Here is a 17,001-nt window from a genome sequence, read left to right on the forward strand (position 1 = left end):
TGCCCATACGCTAGTTTGTTTGTGTTCCTTTGGTCAACTTCCATACTTGAATCATTTGTGCTACCGCTGCTGCTTCGACGCTACTTTGACATCTTCGCTTCTATTTAAATAAATAAATAAGCTGAAGCTAGACATCAGTAAACACCACCACAGACACCACAAGCACGCCTTCTCCTCGTACTTCCGCCTCACGCGGGAACACGGACGCTCTAAATACTTCGAATTCCAATGCCAGTATATTGTAAACCACGGGTTCTTTAATGCTAGCGGGTCGTCGCGACCCTAGTTAACATCATGGTGCACGTCTCGTGACGGGTGTCACGGCGTAGTTAAATGTATGCGATACATTTCTCAAATATAAGCGCTCAGTCATCTGTACATCATGGTAGGTTCCCACGACGTGCAATATGCGTTCAACTTATCAATGTTCATGTGTCCTGCAGTTCACATTATGACGCGCAGTTAGCTGCGGTCTTCATCGATCCATGAGCCGAGTGATCCACTGCCGAGGGTGACTAACTTGCGTAAGCCGCCGCTGTGCGCGTATACCCGTTCCCCGTAGGGAGGAGCAAGCCGCCGCTTAGAGACGAAGCATAAAGTGTCCTCATTCCACATAGGGCAAGCTGGATGAATCCATTTTACCCAGGACGGCCGAAGCGGCGTGGACCAGGGGAGAACTGAACCTTATACTTCACACCACAGTAAGTCTACGTGTCCTCTTCCACATAGGGCAAGCTAGAACTAACTATCTTACCCAGGACTGCCGAAGCAGCGTGGACCAGGGGAGGAACACACTTTTCATGGAAACGTAAGGCATCCATGACTGCCATAACGTAAGCCGCCGCTGTGCGCGTATACCCGTTCCCCGTAGGGAGGAGCAAGCCGCCGCTTAGAGACGAAGCATAAAGTGTCCTCATTCCACATAGGGCAAGCTGGATGAATCCATTTTACCCAGGACGGCCGAAGCGGCGTGGACCAGGGGAGAACTGAACCTTATACTTCACACCACAGTAAGTCTACGTGTCCTCTTCCACATAGGGCAAGCTAGAACTAACTATCTTACCCAGGACTGCCGAAGCAGCGTGGACCAGGGGAGGAACACACTTTTCATAGAAACGTAAGGCATCCATGACTGCCATAGTGCGTAAGCCGCCGCTGTGCGCGTAAACCCGTTCCCCGTAGGGAGGAGTCAAGCCGCCGCTTAGAGACGAAGTATGAAGTGTCCTCTTCCACATAGGGCAAGCTAGAATGAACTATCTTACCCAGGACCGCCGAAGCAGCGTGGACCAGGGGAGAACTGAACTTTATACTTCACACCACAGTATTGAGTAATGTGCCCTCTTCCACATAGGGCAAGCTGGAATGTTCCATTTTACCCAGGACGGCCGAAGCGGCGTGGACCAGTGGAGGACTACACAATCATGAGGTTTGATATCGACTTGTGTGTTTCAATAGGATACCGATGGTATGGTTTGAACCGATTTGATTTAGCCATTCTGAAGTCATCACTTGGTTGAAGCGCTGAACTAGGGAGGCATCGTTTACATATATATTGGTTTTCGCATGCTCTACTAGGTTAATGTCATGAGGTTGGCTATCGAGCATGCCCAAGTGATAACTTGATTGTGTGCTTGCTTGAATTCTTCACATTTCATACCATCGGTTAGTTGTCGAATCATTCCTCGATCATAACCTTCGTTCTTGGTTCATGTATGCTCTCTTCCACATAGGGCAAGCTAGAATTAACTATCTTACCCAGGACCGCCGAAGCAGCGTGGACCAGGGGAGAACTATACTTTGTCTTGTATGCCCTCTTCCACATAGGGCAAGCTAGAACTAACTATCTTACCCAGGACCGCCGAAGCAGCGTGGACCAGTGGAGGACTATACTTTGTTCATAACACCACAGTATTGAGTAATGTGCCCTCTTCCACATAGGGCAAGCTAGAATGAACTATCTTACCCAGGACCGCCGGAGCAGTGTGGACCAGTGGAGGACTACACAATCATGAGGTTTGATATCGACTTGTGTGTTTCAATAGGGTACCGATGGTATGTTTTGAACCGATTTGATTTAGCCATTCTGAAGTCATCACTTGGTTGAAGCGCTGAACTAGGGAGGGGCATCGTTTACATATATATTGGTTTTCGCATGCTCTACTAGGTTAATGTCATAGGGTTGGCTATCGAGCATGCCCAAGTGATGACTTGATTGTGTGCTTGCTTGAATTCTTCACATTTCATACCATCGGTTAGTTGTCGAATCATTCCTCGATCTAACCTTCGTTCTTGGTTCATGTATGCTCTCTTCCACATAGGGCAAGCTAGAATTAACTATCTTACCCAGGACCGCCGAAGCAGCGTGGACCAGGGGAGAACTATACTTTGTCTTGTATGCCCTCTTCCACATAGGGCAAGCTAGAACTAACTATCTTACCCAGGACCGCCGAAGCAGCGTGGACCAGTGGAGGACTATACTTTGTTCATTACACCACAGTATTAAGTATGGTGTCCTCTTCCACATAGGGCAAGCTAGAACTAACTATCTTACCCAGGACCGCCGAAGCAGTGTGGACCAGGGGAGGACTATACTTTATACTTCACACACTAGCCATACTGAAGTCATCACTTGGTTGAAGCGCTGAACTACGGCGGGGTAATCGTTTACAGGTTATAATCATATAGCTGCATGCTCATTAGTAGATAATGGAATATTGTATGGCAATATGAGCATGCCCAAGTGATGACTTTGTTTCAAGCTCAACAGGTAGGGTATTGAGTCCTCTTCCACATAGGGCAAGCTAGAATGAACTATCTTACCCAGGACCGCCGGAGCAGCGTGGACCAGTGGAGGACTCTATACTTTATACTTCACACCACAGTATTGAGTACGACTTGCATAAAGCCCCTAATGAGAACCACGAGGGCTCTCTCAATGTAGAACCACGAGGGCTCTAGTACCGATTCTCTCGGTACGGCTTGGTCCGTGTTCCTTTATGCTTGTACTCTAAGTATTAAGTATTGTGTCCTCTTCCACATAGGGCAAGCTAGAACTAACTATCTTACCCAGGACCGCCGAAGCAGTGTGGACCAGGGGAGGACTATACTTTATACTTCACACACTAGCCATACTGAAGTCATCACTTGGTGGGGGTGAACTACGGCGGTATCTATCGTTTTGGTTCGGTCTATATAGGGTCGCTTGCATGCTCATTCGAATATAATGTAATTGTGTATGGCAATATGAGCATGCCCAAGTGATGACTTTGTTTCAAGCTCAACAGGTAGGGTATTGAGTCCTCTTCCACATAGGGCAAGCTAGAATGAACTATCTTACCCAGGACCGCCGAAGCAGCGTGGACCAGTGGAGGACTCTATACTTTATACTTCACACCACAGTATTGAGTACGACTTGCATAAAGCCCCTATTGAGAACCACGAGGGCTCTCTCAATGTAGAACCACGAGGGCTCTAGTACCGATTCTCTCGGTACGGCTTGGTCCGTGTTCCTTTATGCTTGTACTCTTAGAAAGTCTCAACCCGGAGGTCTTGACTTTGATTGTCATAGTTGGACTACGACGGGGCATCCGACCATTGCTGATCGAACACCCCTGATTCACCATCTTTCGGGTAGGCGGTACGCGTACCTCCGGACGCGGAAGTCTCAACCCGGAGGTCTTGACTTTGATTGTCATAGTTGGACTACGACGGGGCATCCGACCATTGCTGATCGAACACCCCTGATTCACCATCTTTCGGGTAGGCGGTACGCGTACCTCCGGACGCGGAAGTCTCAACCCGGAGGTCTTGACTTTGATTGTCATAGTTGGACTACGACGGGGTATCCGACTCATCGAATACCCCAGAAGCACACCATCTTTCGGGTAGGCGGTACGCGTACCTCCGGACGCGGAAGTCTCAACCCGGAGGTCTTGACTTTGGTTGTCATAGTTGGACTATGACGGGGCATCCGACCATTGCTGATCGAACACCCCTGTTACACCATCTTTCGGATAGGCGGTGCGCGACACCACCGACGCGGAAAGTCTCAACCCGGAGGTCTTGACTTTGTATTGTTGGATAGTCCTCTTCCACTATAGGGCAAGCTGGAAATATTCCATTTTACCCAGGACTGCCGAGGCAGCGTGGACCAGGGGAGAACTTCACGGAATCTTCAGGCATCCATGATTGCCATAGTGCGTAAGCCGCCGCTGTGCGCGTCAACTCGTTCCCCGTGAGGAGGAGTCTAGCCGCCGCTAAAAGACGAAGCATTAAGTGTCCTCATTCCACTATAGGGCAAGCTAGAATTAACTATCTTACCCAGGACCGCCGAAGCAGCGTGGACCAGGCGAGGACTATACTTTATACTTCACACCACAGTATTGAGTACGACTTGCATAAAGCCCCTAATGAGAACCACGAGGGCTCTCTCAATGTAGAACCACGAGGGCTCTAGTACCGATTCTCTCGGTACGGCTTGGTCCGTGTTCCTTTATGCTTGTACTCGCGGAAAGTCTCAACCCGGAGGTCTTGACTTTGATTGTCATAGTTGGACTACGACGGGGCATCCGACCATTGCTGATCGAACACCCCTGATTCACCATCTTTCGGATAGGAGGTGCGCCCACCTCCGACGCGGAAGTCTCAACCCGGAGGTCTTGACTTTGATTGTCATAGTTGGACTACGACGGGGCATCCGACCATTGCTGATCGAACACCCCTGATTCATCATCTTTCGGGTAGGCGGTGCGCGCACCTCCGACGCGGAAGTCTCAACCCGGAGGTCTTGACTTTGTATTGTCATAGTTGGACTACGACGGGGTATCCGACTCATCGAATACCCCAGAAGCACACCATCTTTCGGGTAGGCGGTACGCGTACCTCCGGACGCGGAAAGTCTCAACCCGGAGGTCTTGACTTTGGTTGTCATAGTTGGACTATGACGGGGCATCCGACCATTGCTGATCGAACACCCCTGTTACACCATCTTTCGGATAGGCGGTGCGCGACACCACCGACGCGGAAAGTCTCAACCCGGAGGTCTTGACTTTGTATTGTTGGATAGTCCTCTTCCACTATAGGGCAAGCTGGAAATATTCCATTTTACCCAGGACTGCCGAGGCAGCGTGGACCAGGGGAGAACTTCACGGAATCTTCAGGCATCCATGATTGCCATAGTGCGTAAGCCGCCGCTGTGTGCGTCAACTCGTTCCCCGTGAGGAGGAGTCTAGCCGCCGCTAAAAGACGAAGCATTAAGTGTCCTCATTCCACTATAGGGCAAGCTAGAATGAACTATCTTACCCAGGACCGCCGAAGCAGCGTGGACCAGGCGAAGACTATACTTTATACTTCACACCACAGTATTGAGTACGACTTGCATAAAGCCCCTAATGAGAACCACGAGGGCTCTCTCAATGTAGAACCACGAGGGCTCTAGTACCGATTCTCTCGGTACGGCTTGGTCCGTGTTCCTTTATGCTTGTACTCGCGGAAAGTCTCAACCCGGAGGTCTTGACTTTGATTGTCATAGTTGGACTACGACGGGGCATCCGACCATTGCTGATCGAACACCCCTGATTCACCATCTTTCGGATAGGAGGTGCGCCCACCTCCGACGCGGAAGTCTCAACCCGGAGGTTCGGACTTAGAGTTTTTCCCATTTAAAAGTTTTTCTCTTAGCCATACTGAAGTCATCACTTGGTGAACGATTGAACTAGGGCGGGTTAATCGTTTATAGGTATCATGTGGTTTGCATGCTCTCTTAGGTTAAGGTCATGTGGTTGGCTATCGAGCATGCCCAAGTGATGACTTTGTTTCACGCTTGCTTGATTTCTTCAAGATTCCCTGTTATATAGTGTAATCATTCGAGAACAGGGAATCTTTGGTTTTGCTCAACAGGTATTGGATGTCAACTTGGTATCTAGATCGCATTAAGTCTCAACCCTTAGGTTCGGACTTGTATAGTGACATCTTGTTACGGTCTTGAGTCTCAACCCGCAGGTTCGGACTACTTAGTGTTTGATCGAATATAATATGGCAACTTGTGCCTAAGTCTCAACCCGCAGGTTCGGACTTCTGTTTATTTGGCCAATGTATGTATAAGGCAACTTGTGCCTAAGTCTCAACCCGCAGGTTCGGACTTGTGTATTTGTTCGAAGTCATGTATAAGGCAACGTGTGCCTAAGTCTCAACCCGCAGGTTCGGACTTGTTAGTGTTTCGTCAACTTTCATATGGCAACTTGTGCCTAAGTCTCAACCCGCAGGTTCGGACTTGTGTATTTGTTCGAAGTCATGTATAAGGCAACTTGTGCCTAAGTCTCAACCCGCAGGTTCGGACTTGTGTATTTGTTCGAAGTCATGTATAAGGCAACTTGTGCCTAAGTCTCAACCCGCAGGTTCGGACTTCATAGTGTTTCGTCAATGTTCATATGGCAACTTGTGCCTAAGTCTCAACCCGCAGGTTCGGACTTCTATAGTGTTTCGTCAATTATCATATGGCAACTTGTGCCGAAGTCTCAACCCGCAGGTTCGGACTTCTGGAAGGATCACTTGGCCACTAATGATCCTTCCGCAGGTTCACCTACGGAAACCTTGTTACGACTTTTACTTCCTCTAAATCATCAAGTTCGGTCAACTTCGATAAAGCAGACGCGGTTCACGAGGATCCAGCGAACGATCATCTCCAAAGACCTCACTAAATAATCCATCGGTAGTAGCGACGGGCGGTGTGTACAAAGGGCAGGGACGTATTCAACGCTGGCTGATGACCAGCACTTACTAGAAGTTCCGAGTTCATATGGACCATTGCAATCCATAATCCCTACTAAGTGAGTATTTGAGTGATTTCCCGTTCCTCTCGGAATAGGAGACACGCTGCTACCCACATTGTAGCACGCGTGTAGCCCAGAACATCTAAGGGCATCACGGACCTGTTATCGCTCGATCTCATTTTGCTAAACACAAATTGTCCTGCTAAGCAGCGTACCGTAAGTGCACTTGCGCACACGAACAGCGAAGGTGTCAGGTCATACTCCACCGAAAGGTCCTAACCCGTTCCAATCGGCATCGACGCATTAACGCTGACTGCGTTCTAGTTAGCATATGTGAGTCACGTTCGTTATCGGAATTAACCAGACAAATCAATCCACGAACTAAGAACGGCCATGCACCACTACCCTTAAATTTGAGAAAGAGCTATTAATCTGTCTCACCTCCATAAGTTCGGACCTGGTAAGTTTTCCCGTGTTGAGTCAAATTGAACCGCAAGCTCCATTTCATTGTGGTGCCCTTCCGTCAATTCCTTTAAGTTTCAACTTTGCAACCATACTTCCCCCGGAACCTGACTTTGGTTTCCCGGAAGCTACTGAGAGCACCTGGTTGTAGCGTCTCCCAATTGCTAGTTGGCATCGTTTACGGTTAGAACTAGGGCGGTATCTAATCGCCTTCGATCCTCTAACTTTCGTTCTTGATTAAAGAAAGCATCCTTGACAAATGCCTTCGCTTTAGTTAGTCTTACGACGGTCTACGAATTTCACCTCTCGCGCCGTAATACTAGTGTCCCCAACTACTTCTGTTAATCATTACCTCCGGTCTGAGTACAAACCAATGAAAGATTAGACCAAGGTCGTATTCCATTATTCCATGCAAGATTATTCTAGGGCGTTTGGGCACCCTGCTTTAAGCACTCTAATTTGTTCAAGGTAAACGTGAGCGGTCGAGCTCTATGTTACACTTGCACCCGTTGAAGGGCACACCATGACACAGACTTGGTGCCCTACCACACCATTGAGTCGCAACCAGATTCCGACTTGGCCCACCGACCACGGGTTGACCGGGTCGGCGGAGCCGGACTGTGTTGGACAAGTATCAACTTCGAACGTTTTAACCGCAACAATTTTAATATACGCTAGTGGAGCTGGAATTACCGCGGCTGCTGGCACCAGACTTGCCCTCCACTTGATCCTCGTAGAAGGATTTATGCTCTACTCATTCCAATTATGAAACATCATTAAAGAGTTTCATATTGTTATTTCTCGTCACTACCTCCCCGTCCCGGGATTGGGTAATTTACGCGCCTGCTGCCTTCCTTGGATGTGGTAGCCATTTCTCAGGCTCCCTCTCCGGAATCGAACCCTGATTCCCCGTTACCCGTTGCAACCATGGTAGTCCTCTATACTACCATCCATAGTTGATAGGGCAGATATTTGCGAGATCTGTCGTCGGTGCGAGACCATACGATCAGCATCATTATCCAGACTTCAACTCAATGACACGGAGAACCCGCGATTGGTTTGACTAATAAGTGCACCAGTTCCCGCGAGGGTCCTGGCATGTTGCATGTATTAGCTCTAGATTTTCCACAGTTATCCAAGTAACTAGGTTGATGATCTCGTAAATTATAGCTGTTATACTGAGCCTTATGCGGTTTCACATTAAATCTGTTTGTACTTAGACATGCATGGCTTAACCTTTGAGACGAGCGTATATTACTGGTAGGATCAACCAGAATTCCGACTTTGCGTTCGAATGTTCATTGTCCCATTGCACCCGGAGGAGCAAACACCACGTTCTATATGTTGTCAAGTCCGGTAGCACACGGGAGGCGAGCCCCCGTGCGAACCTCATTGCCCTCGTATCACACACACCCGATGCACCGGACAGGCACTTGAGCGGCATTCGACTCCGCTAAGCGCTCGTGCGCCCGATTGTGCATGCGCTGACGGGGCCTTCATACCCCTACCACAGCGACCTTATGCCAAACTTCCATGAATACTTAGGTGAGCTGACAAGGGCCTTCATTTCCCTACCATCAACTAAAGGACACGCTAGGCGCGTCCGATCATTGCAACTGCGGGGCTTTCATACCCCAATCACCACAGTACGCAATTCACCAGAGTTTAATCACAACCCCCCCGGACATGGCACACTATTAACTTGCAACAAAACTTAGTGTGTGCCGGGCACATCGGTTCCACAAAATCATTCCCGATGTACCCCAATTGGGGTTGTGAACGCATCCATGGTCCTCTGACACACCCAACCAAGCGTGGATACTACATACCTCAAACACCCAGTACACTAACAGACAAATCAACATATGGTTGCTTTCCCCCAGACATTTGCCAATCACTTGGCACCCGGACGGGAACTCGCTCCTGATTGCGCCATTGCCACCCATTTGCCAAGAGCGAGTTCTGTATGTAGATTTCATTTGGAAAGACAACCGTGTACTGGATATTCTATCCGACGATTACAGATGACGAGTACGAGACTCGACTACACTCACGGATAATACATTTTGGGTCGAGATTGCTTTCGGGGTTTTCGATTGGTCTTGCGCTTGTAAACGTATAACTTTGACTTGTGGTAACCTCGGTATGTTAGTCGATCACGTGGTTGTGAACTGGGTACGGGTGGGCAATCTGTTCACTTGCACTCTGGGTAGGAATATGGTGAGCGCTATAGGTTAAAGATCATGGTATGGTTCCATCGTGATGACTTTCGCTAGATAGTAGGATGTTTGGATAGTTATAACGTTTTTGGCCATTTGTTCATAGTGTTCGGTTCATTGAGGAATTCGATTGGTCTTTGCTTCACACACGTGGTCGATCACTTGGATGTGAACTAGGGTGAGAATAAGGTGTTCACTAGTGCTCTTAGGTTTTGGATCAGTACTGAGCACTTGATTGGTTTCGCATAATATGTATCCATAGTGATGACTCTTTCCAGCTTAAGATTTCGTTACCAGTTTCGAATCCTCCCCACGTTCGCTTTTACTTGGTTAGGTTTTCGAGTGTAGATTTGAAAGCAATCTCATGTATGTATCCCATCTGATATAAGCCACTGACAGTTCATGTCACCTCGTTCAACTCTCGCTGGGTCACAGAAGTATGTTACTGCGCCCATTATCCCTACTCGGATAGGTTCGGTTCGTTCGTTTTATACTACGGTGAGTAAACTCAATTTGTGCATCGCATAGCCATGGAAAGCAAGCTTTCGCGGGCCTCTTCGACTGTTTTGATACGAGCTGTGCCCGTGATGCTTGTCATCCCAGGATACTAGACCCCTTTGGACGACCGCATGACCATCAGAAAGTAAATTCCACGTTCGATTTGGGGTGTGAACCCCGAACATAAAGTCTTTGTGTAGAACCACGAGGGCTCTATAGTACCGATTCTCTCGGTACGCTTGGTCCGTGTTCCTTTATGTTCGTACTCTTGTGTGTATAATATTCATGTTCGATTTGGGATATTTGCTACTGTCACCGTTTGAGTACCATGGGGCTTGAACCCCTAACATAAAGTCTTTGTGTAGAACCACGAGGGCTCTGTAGTACCAATTCTCTCGGTACGCTTGGTCCGTGTTCCTTTATGTTTGTACTCTTGTGTGTATAATATTCATGTTCGGTTTGGGATATTTGCTACTTTCACCAGGGTCCCGTTCTTCATACAAGTCTGCCTTGCTAATGTGGTAACTTTATAGTGTAGTTCTGACATCCCAATTTTGGGACTTAGCCGATTTTTCATATATTTCCATATGACCCATAGGGTCCCTTTCTTCATACAAGCTTGCCTAGGGCAATCGGTCAAAACTTGTCTTACTATTCGATTGGTCTTCGCAGTTTCACCCTAGGCAATTCGCCTAGGTCTGTCTTCTTGAGGAGGCCAAAACCCGAAATAAGGAGGTCCAGCCGACCCTGAAACCTCCCCTGTCTTAACTACACTAACCCGATTTTTCAGGGTCCTCAGCGCCATACAACTTTGCCTAGGTCACTTGTACTCTTGACTTAGGCCATCTGACTTGGTCCGTGTTTCTTCCTAGGGTTCACCTAGGTACTTTGCCTTGCTTGATGTGGTAACTTTAAAGTGTAGTTCTGACATCCCAATTTTGGGACTTAGCCGATTTTTCGTATATTTCCATATGACCCATAGGGTCCCTTTCTTCATACAAGCTTGCCTAGGGCGATCGGTCAAAACTTGTCTTACTTTTCGATTGGTCTTCGCACTTTCACCCTAGGCAGTTCGCCTAGGTCTGTCTTCTTGAGGAGGCCAAAACCCGAAATAAGGAGGTTCGGCCGACCCAGAAACCTCCCCTGTCTGAACTACACTAACCCGATTTTTCAGGGTCCTCAGCGCCATACAACTTTGCCTAGGTCACTTGTACTCTTGACTTAGGCCATCCGACTTGGTCCGTGTTTCTTCCTAGGGTTCACCTAGGTACTTTGCCTTGCTTGATGTGGTAACTTTTTAGTGTAGTTCAGACATCCTAATTTTGGGACTTAGCCGATTTTTCATGTATTTCCATATGACCCATAGGGTCCCTTTCTTCATACAAGCTTGCCTAGGGCGATCGGTCAAAACTTGTCTTACTATTCGATTGGTCTTCGCACTTTCACCCTAGGCAGTTTGCCTAGGTGTAGCTTCTTGAGGAGGTCAAAACCCAAAATAAGGAGGTTCAGCCGACCCAAAAACCTCCCCTGTCTAAACTACACTAACCAGATTTTTCAGGGTCCTCACCGTCATACAACTTTGCCTAGGTCACTTGCACTCTTGACTTAGGCCATCTGACTTGGTCCGTGTTTCTTGCTAGGGTTCACCTAGGTACTTTGCCTTGCTTGATGTGGTAACTTTTTAGTGTAGTTCAGACATCCCAATTTTGGGACTTAGCCGATTATTCATGTATTTCCATATGACCCATAGGGTCCCTTTCTTCATACAAGCTTGCCTAGGGCGATCGGTCAAAACTTGTCTTACTATTCGATTGGTCTTCGCACTTTCACCCTAGGCAGTTTGCCTAGGTGTAGCTTCTTGAGGAGGTCAAAACCCAAAATAAGGAGGTTCAGCCGACCCAAAAACCTCCCCTGTCTAAACTACACTAACCAGATTTTTCAGGGTCCTCACCGTCATACAACTTTGCCTAGGTCACTTGCACTCTTGACTTAGGCCATCTGACTTGGTCCGTGTTTCTTGCTAGGGTTCACCTAGGTACTTTGCCTTGCTTGATGTGGTAACTTTTTAGTGTAGTTCAGACATCCCAATTTTGGGACTTAGCCGATTTTTCATGTATTTCCATATGACCCATAGGGTCCCTTTCTTCATACAAGCTTGCCTAGGGCGATCGGTCAAAACTTGTCTTACTATTCGATTGGTCTTCGCACTTTCACCCTAGGCAGTTTGCCTAGGTGTAGCTTCTTGAGGAGGTCAAAACCCAAAATAAGGAGGTTCAGCCGACCCAAAAACCTCCCCTGTCTAAACTACACTAACCAGATTTTTCAGGGTCCTCACCGTCATACAACTTTGCCTAGGTCACTTGCACTCTTGACTTAGGCCATCTGACTTGGTCCGTGTTTCTTGCTAGGGTTCACCTAGGTAGTTTGCCTTGCTTGATGTGGTAACTTTTTAGTGTAGTTCTGACATCCCAATTTTGGGACTTAGCCGATTTTTCATGTATTTCCATATGACCCTTAGGGTCCCTTTCTTCATACAAGCTTGCCTAGGGCGATCGGTCAAAACTTGTCTTACTATTCGATTGGTCTTCGCACTTTCACCCTAGGCAGTTTGCCTAGGTGTAGCTTCTTGATGAGGCCAAAACCCAAAATAAGGGGGTTCAGCCGACCCAAAAACCTACCCTGTCTAAACTACACTAACCAGATTTTTCAGGGTCCTCAGCGCCATACAACTTTGCCTAGGTCACTTGTTTCATTGACTTAGGCCATCTGACTTGGTCCGTGTTTCTTCCTAGGGTTCACCTAGGTACTTTGCCTTGCTTGGTGTGGTAACTTTTTAGTGTAGTTCTGACATCCTCATTTTGGGACTTAGCCGATTTTTCGTAAAATACCATATGACCCATATGGGTCCTTTCCTTCATATAAGTTTGCCTTGCTTGGTATGGTAACATTTGAGTGTAGTTCTGACATCCCCATTTTGGGACTTAGCCGATTTTTCAATCAATACCATATGACCCATCAGGGTCCTTTGCTTCATATAAGTTTGCCTTGCTTGGTGTGGTAACATTTGAGTGTAGTTCTGACATCCCCATTTTGGGACTTAGCCGATTTTTCGTAAAATACCATATGACCCATCAGGGTCCTTTGCTTCATATAAGTTTGCCTTGCTTGGTGTGGTAACACATGAGTGTAGTTCTGACATCCCCATTTTGGGACTTAGCCGATTTTTCGTAAAATACCATATGGCCCATCAGGGTCCTTTCCTGCATATAAGTTTGCCTTGCTTGGTGTGGTAACATTTGAGTGTAGTTCTGACATCCCCATTTTGGGACTTAGCCGATTTTTCGTAAAATACCATATGACCCATCAGGGTCCTTTGCTTCATATAAGTTTGCCTTGCTTGGTGTGGTAACATTTGAGTGTAGTTCTGACATCCCCATTTTGGGACTTAGCCGATTTTTCGTAAAATACCATATGACCCATCAGGGTCCTTTGCTTCATATAAGTTTGCCTTGCTTGGTGTGGTAACATTTGAGTGTAGTTCTGACATCCCCATTTTGGGACTTAGCCGATTTTTCGTAAAATACCATATGACCCATCAGGGTCCTTTGCTTCATATAAGTTTGCCTTGCTTGGTGTGGTAACATTTGAGTGTAGTTCTGACATCCCCATTTTGGGACTTAGCCGATTTTTCGTAAAATACCATATGACCCATCAGGGTCCTTTGCTTCATATAAGTTTGCCTTGCTTGGTGTGGTAACACATGAGTGTAGTTCTGACATCCCCATTTTGGGACTTAGCCGATTTTTCGTAAAATACCATATGACCCATCAGGGTCCTTTGCTTCATATAAGTTTGCCTTGCTTGGTGTGGTAACACATGAGTGTAGTTCTGACATCCCCATTTTGGGACTTAGCCGATTTTTCGTAAAATACCATATGACCCATCAGGGTCCTTTGCTTCATATAAGTTTGCCTTGCTTGGTGTGGTAACATTTGAGTGTAGTTCTGACATCCCCATTTTGGGACTTAGCCGATTTTTCGTAAAATACCATATGACCCATCAGGGTCCTTTGCTTCATATAAGTTTGCCTTGCTTGGTGTGGTAACACATGAGTGTAGTTCTGACATCCCCATTTTGGGACTTAGCCGATTTTTCGTAAAATACCATATGACCCATCAGGGTCCTTTCCTTCATATAAGTTTGCCTTGCTTGGTGTGGTAACATTTGAGTGTAGTTCTGACATCCCCATTTTGGGACTTAGCCGATTTTTCGTAAAATACCATATGACCCATCAGGGTCCTTTCCTTCATATAAGTTTGCCTTGCTTGGTGTGGTAACATTTGAGTGTAGTTCTGACATCCCCATTTTGGGACTTAGCCGATTTTTCGTAAAATACCATATGACCCATCAGGGTCCTTTGCTTCATATAAGTTTGCCTTGCTTGATGTGGTAACATTTGAGTGTAGTTCAGACATCCCCATTTTGGGACTTAGCCGATTTTTCGATCCATACCATATGACCCATCAGGGTCCTTGCCTTCATATAAGTTTGCCTTGCTTGGTGTGGTAACATTTTAGTGTAGTTCTGACATCATCATTTTGGGACTTAGCCGATTTTTCGTAAAATACCATATGACCCATATGGGTCCTTTGCTTCATATAAGTTTGCCTTGCTTGGTGTGGTAACATTTGAGTGTAGTTCTGACATCCCCATTTTGGGACTTAGCCGATTTTTCGTAAAATACCATATGACCCATCAGGGTCCTTTCCTTCATATAAGTTTGCCTTGCTTGGTGTGGTAACACATGAGTGTAGTTCTGACATCCCCATTTTGGGACTTAGCCGATTTTTCGTAAAATACCATATGGCCCATCAGGGTCCTTTCCTGCATATAAGTTTGCCTTGCTTGGTGTGGTAACATTTGAGTGTAGTTCTGACATCCCCATTTTGGGACTTAGCCGATTTTTCGTAAAATACCATATGACCCATCAGGGTCCTTTGCTTCATATAAGTTTGCCTTGCTTGGTGTGGTAACATTTGAGTGTAGTTCTGACATCCCCATTTTGGGACTTAGCCGATTTTTCGTAAAATACCATATGACCCATCAGGGTCCTTTGCTTCATATAAGTTTGCCTTGCTTGGTGTGGTAACATTTGAGTGTAGTTCTGACATCCCCATTTTGGGACTTAGCCGATTTTTCGTAAAATACCATATGACCCATCAGGGTCCTTTGCTTCATATAAGTTTGCCTTGCTTGGTGTGGTAACATTTGAGTGTAGTTCTGACATCCCCATTTTGGGACTTAGCCGATTTTTCGTAAAATACCATATGACCCATCAGGGTCCTTTGCTTCATATAAGTTTGCCTTGCTTGGTGTGGTAACACATGAGTGTAGTTCTGACATCCCCATTTTGGGACTTAGCCGATTTTTCGTAAAATACCATATGACCCATCAGGGTCCTTTGCTTCATATAAGTTTGCCTTGCTTGGTGTGGTAACACATGAGTGTAGTTCTGACATCCCCATTTTGGGACTTAGCCGATTTTTCGTAAAATACCATATGACCCATCAGGGTCCTTTGCTTCATATAAGTTTGCCTTGCTTGGTGTGGTAACATTTGAGTGTAGTTCTGACATCCCCATTTTGGGACTTAGCCGATTTTTCGTAAAATACCATATGACCCATCAGGGTCCTTTGCTTCATATAAGTTTGCCTTGCTTGGTGTGGTAACACATGAGTGTAGTTCTGACATCCCCATTTTGGGACTTAGCCGATTTTTCGTAAAATACCATATGACCCATCAGGGTCCTTTCCTTCATATAAGTTTGCCTTGCTTGGTGTGGTAACATTTGAGTGTAGTTCTGACATCCCCATTTTGGGACTTAGCCGATTTTTCGTAAAATACCATATGACCCATCAGGGTCCTTTCCTTCATATAAGTTTGCCTTGCTTGGTGTGGTAACATTTGAGTGTAGTTCTGACATCCCCATTTTGGGACTTAGCCGATTTTTCGTAAAATACCATATGACCCATCAGGGTCCTTTGCTTCATATAAGTTTGCCTTGCTTGATGTGGTAACATTTGAGTGTAGTTCAGACATCCCCATTTTGGGACTTAGCCGATTTTTCGATCCATACCATATGACCCATCAGGGTCCTTGCCTTCATATAAGTTTGCCTTGCTTGGTGTGGTAACATTTTAGTGTAGTTCTGACATCATCATTTTGGGACTTAGCCGATTTTTCGTAAAATACCATATGACCCATATGGGTCCTTTGCTTCATATAAGTTTGCCTTGCTTGGTGTGGTAACATTTGAGTGTAGTTCTGACATCCCCATTTTGGGACTTAGCCGATTTTTCGTAAAATACCATATGACCCATCAGGGTCCTTTGCTTCATATAAGTTTGCCTTGCTTGGTGTGGTAACATTTGAGTGTAGTTCTGACATCCCCATTTTGGGACTTAGCCGATTTTTCGTAAAATACCATATGACCCATCAGGGTCCTTTGCTTCATATAAGTTTGCCTTGCTTGGTGTGGTAACACATGAGTGTAGTTCTGACATCCCCATTTTGGGACTTAGCCGATTTTTCGTAAAATACCATATGACCCATCAGGGTCCTTTCCTTCATATAAGTTTGCCTTGCTTGGTGTGGTAACATTTGAGTGTAGTTCTGACATCCCCATTTTGGGACTTAGCCGATTTTTCGTAAAATACCATATGACCCATCAGGGTCCTTGCCTTCATATAAGTTTGCCTTGCTTGGTGTGGTAACACATGAGTGTAGTTCTGACATCCCCATTTTGGGACTTAGCCGATTTTTCGTAAAATACCATATGACCCATCAGGGTCCTTTCCTTCATATAAGTTTGCCTTGCTTGGTGTGGTAACATTTGAGTGTAGTTCAGACATCCCCATTTTGGGACTTAGCCGATTTTTCGTAAAATACCATATGACCCATCAGGGTCCTTTGCTTCATATAAGTTTGCCTTGCTTGGTGTGGTAACACATGAGTGTAGTTCTGACATCCCCATTTTGGGACTTAGCCGATTT

The 17,001-nt window shown here is 46.3% G+C and overlaps 1 non-coding gene across 1 annotated transcript; it reads right to left on the bottom strand.

The window, feature by feature from the left end:
• Positions 1-359: 359 nt before the first annotated feature.
• LOC131269994 (5.8S ribosomal RNA) lies at positions 360-514 on the bottom strand. Its single transcript, XR_009179146.1, has one exon. It is a non-coding gene; the product is annotated as a 5.8S ribosomal RNA (ribosomal RNA).
• Positions 515-17,001: the final 16,487 nt, after the last annotated feature.

This window comes from Anopheles coustani (genome assembly GCF_943734705.1).
Source record: "Anopheles coustani chromosome X unlocalized genomic scaffold, idAnoCousDA_361_x.2 X_unloc_12, whole genome shotgun sequence".
In the NCBI taxonomy this organism is placed as follows: domain Eukaryota; kingdom Metazoa; phylum Arthropoda; class Insecta; order Diptera; family Culicidae; genus Anopheles; species Anopheles coustani.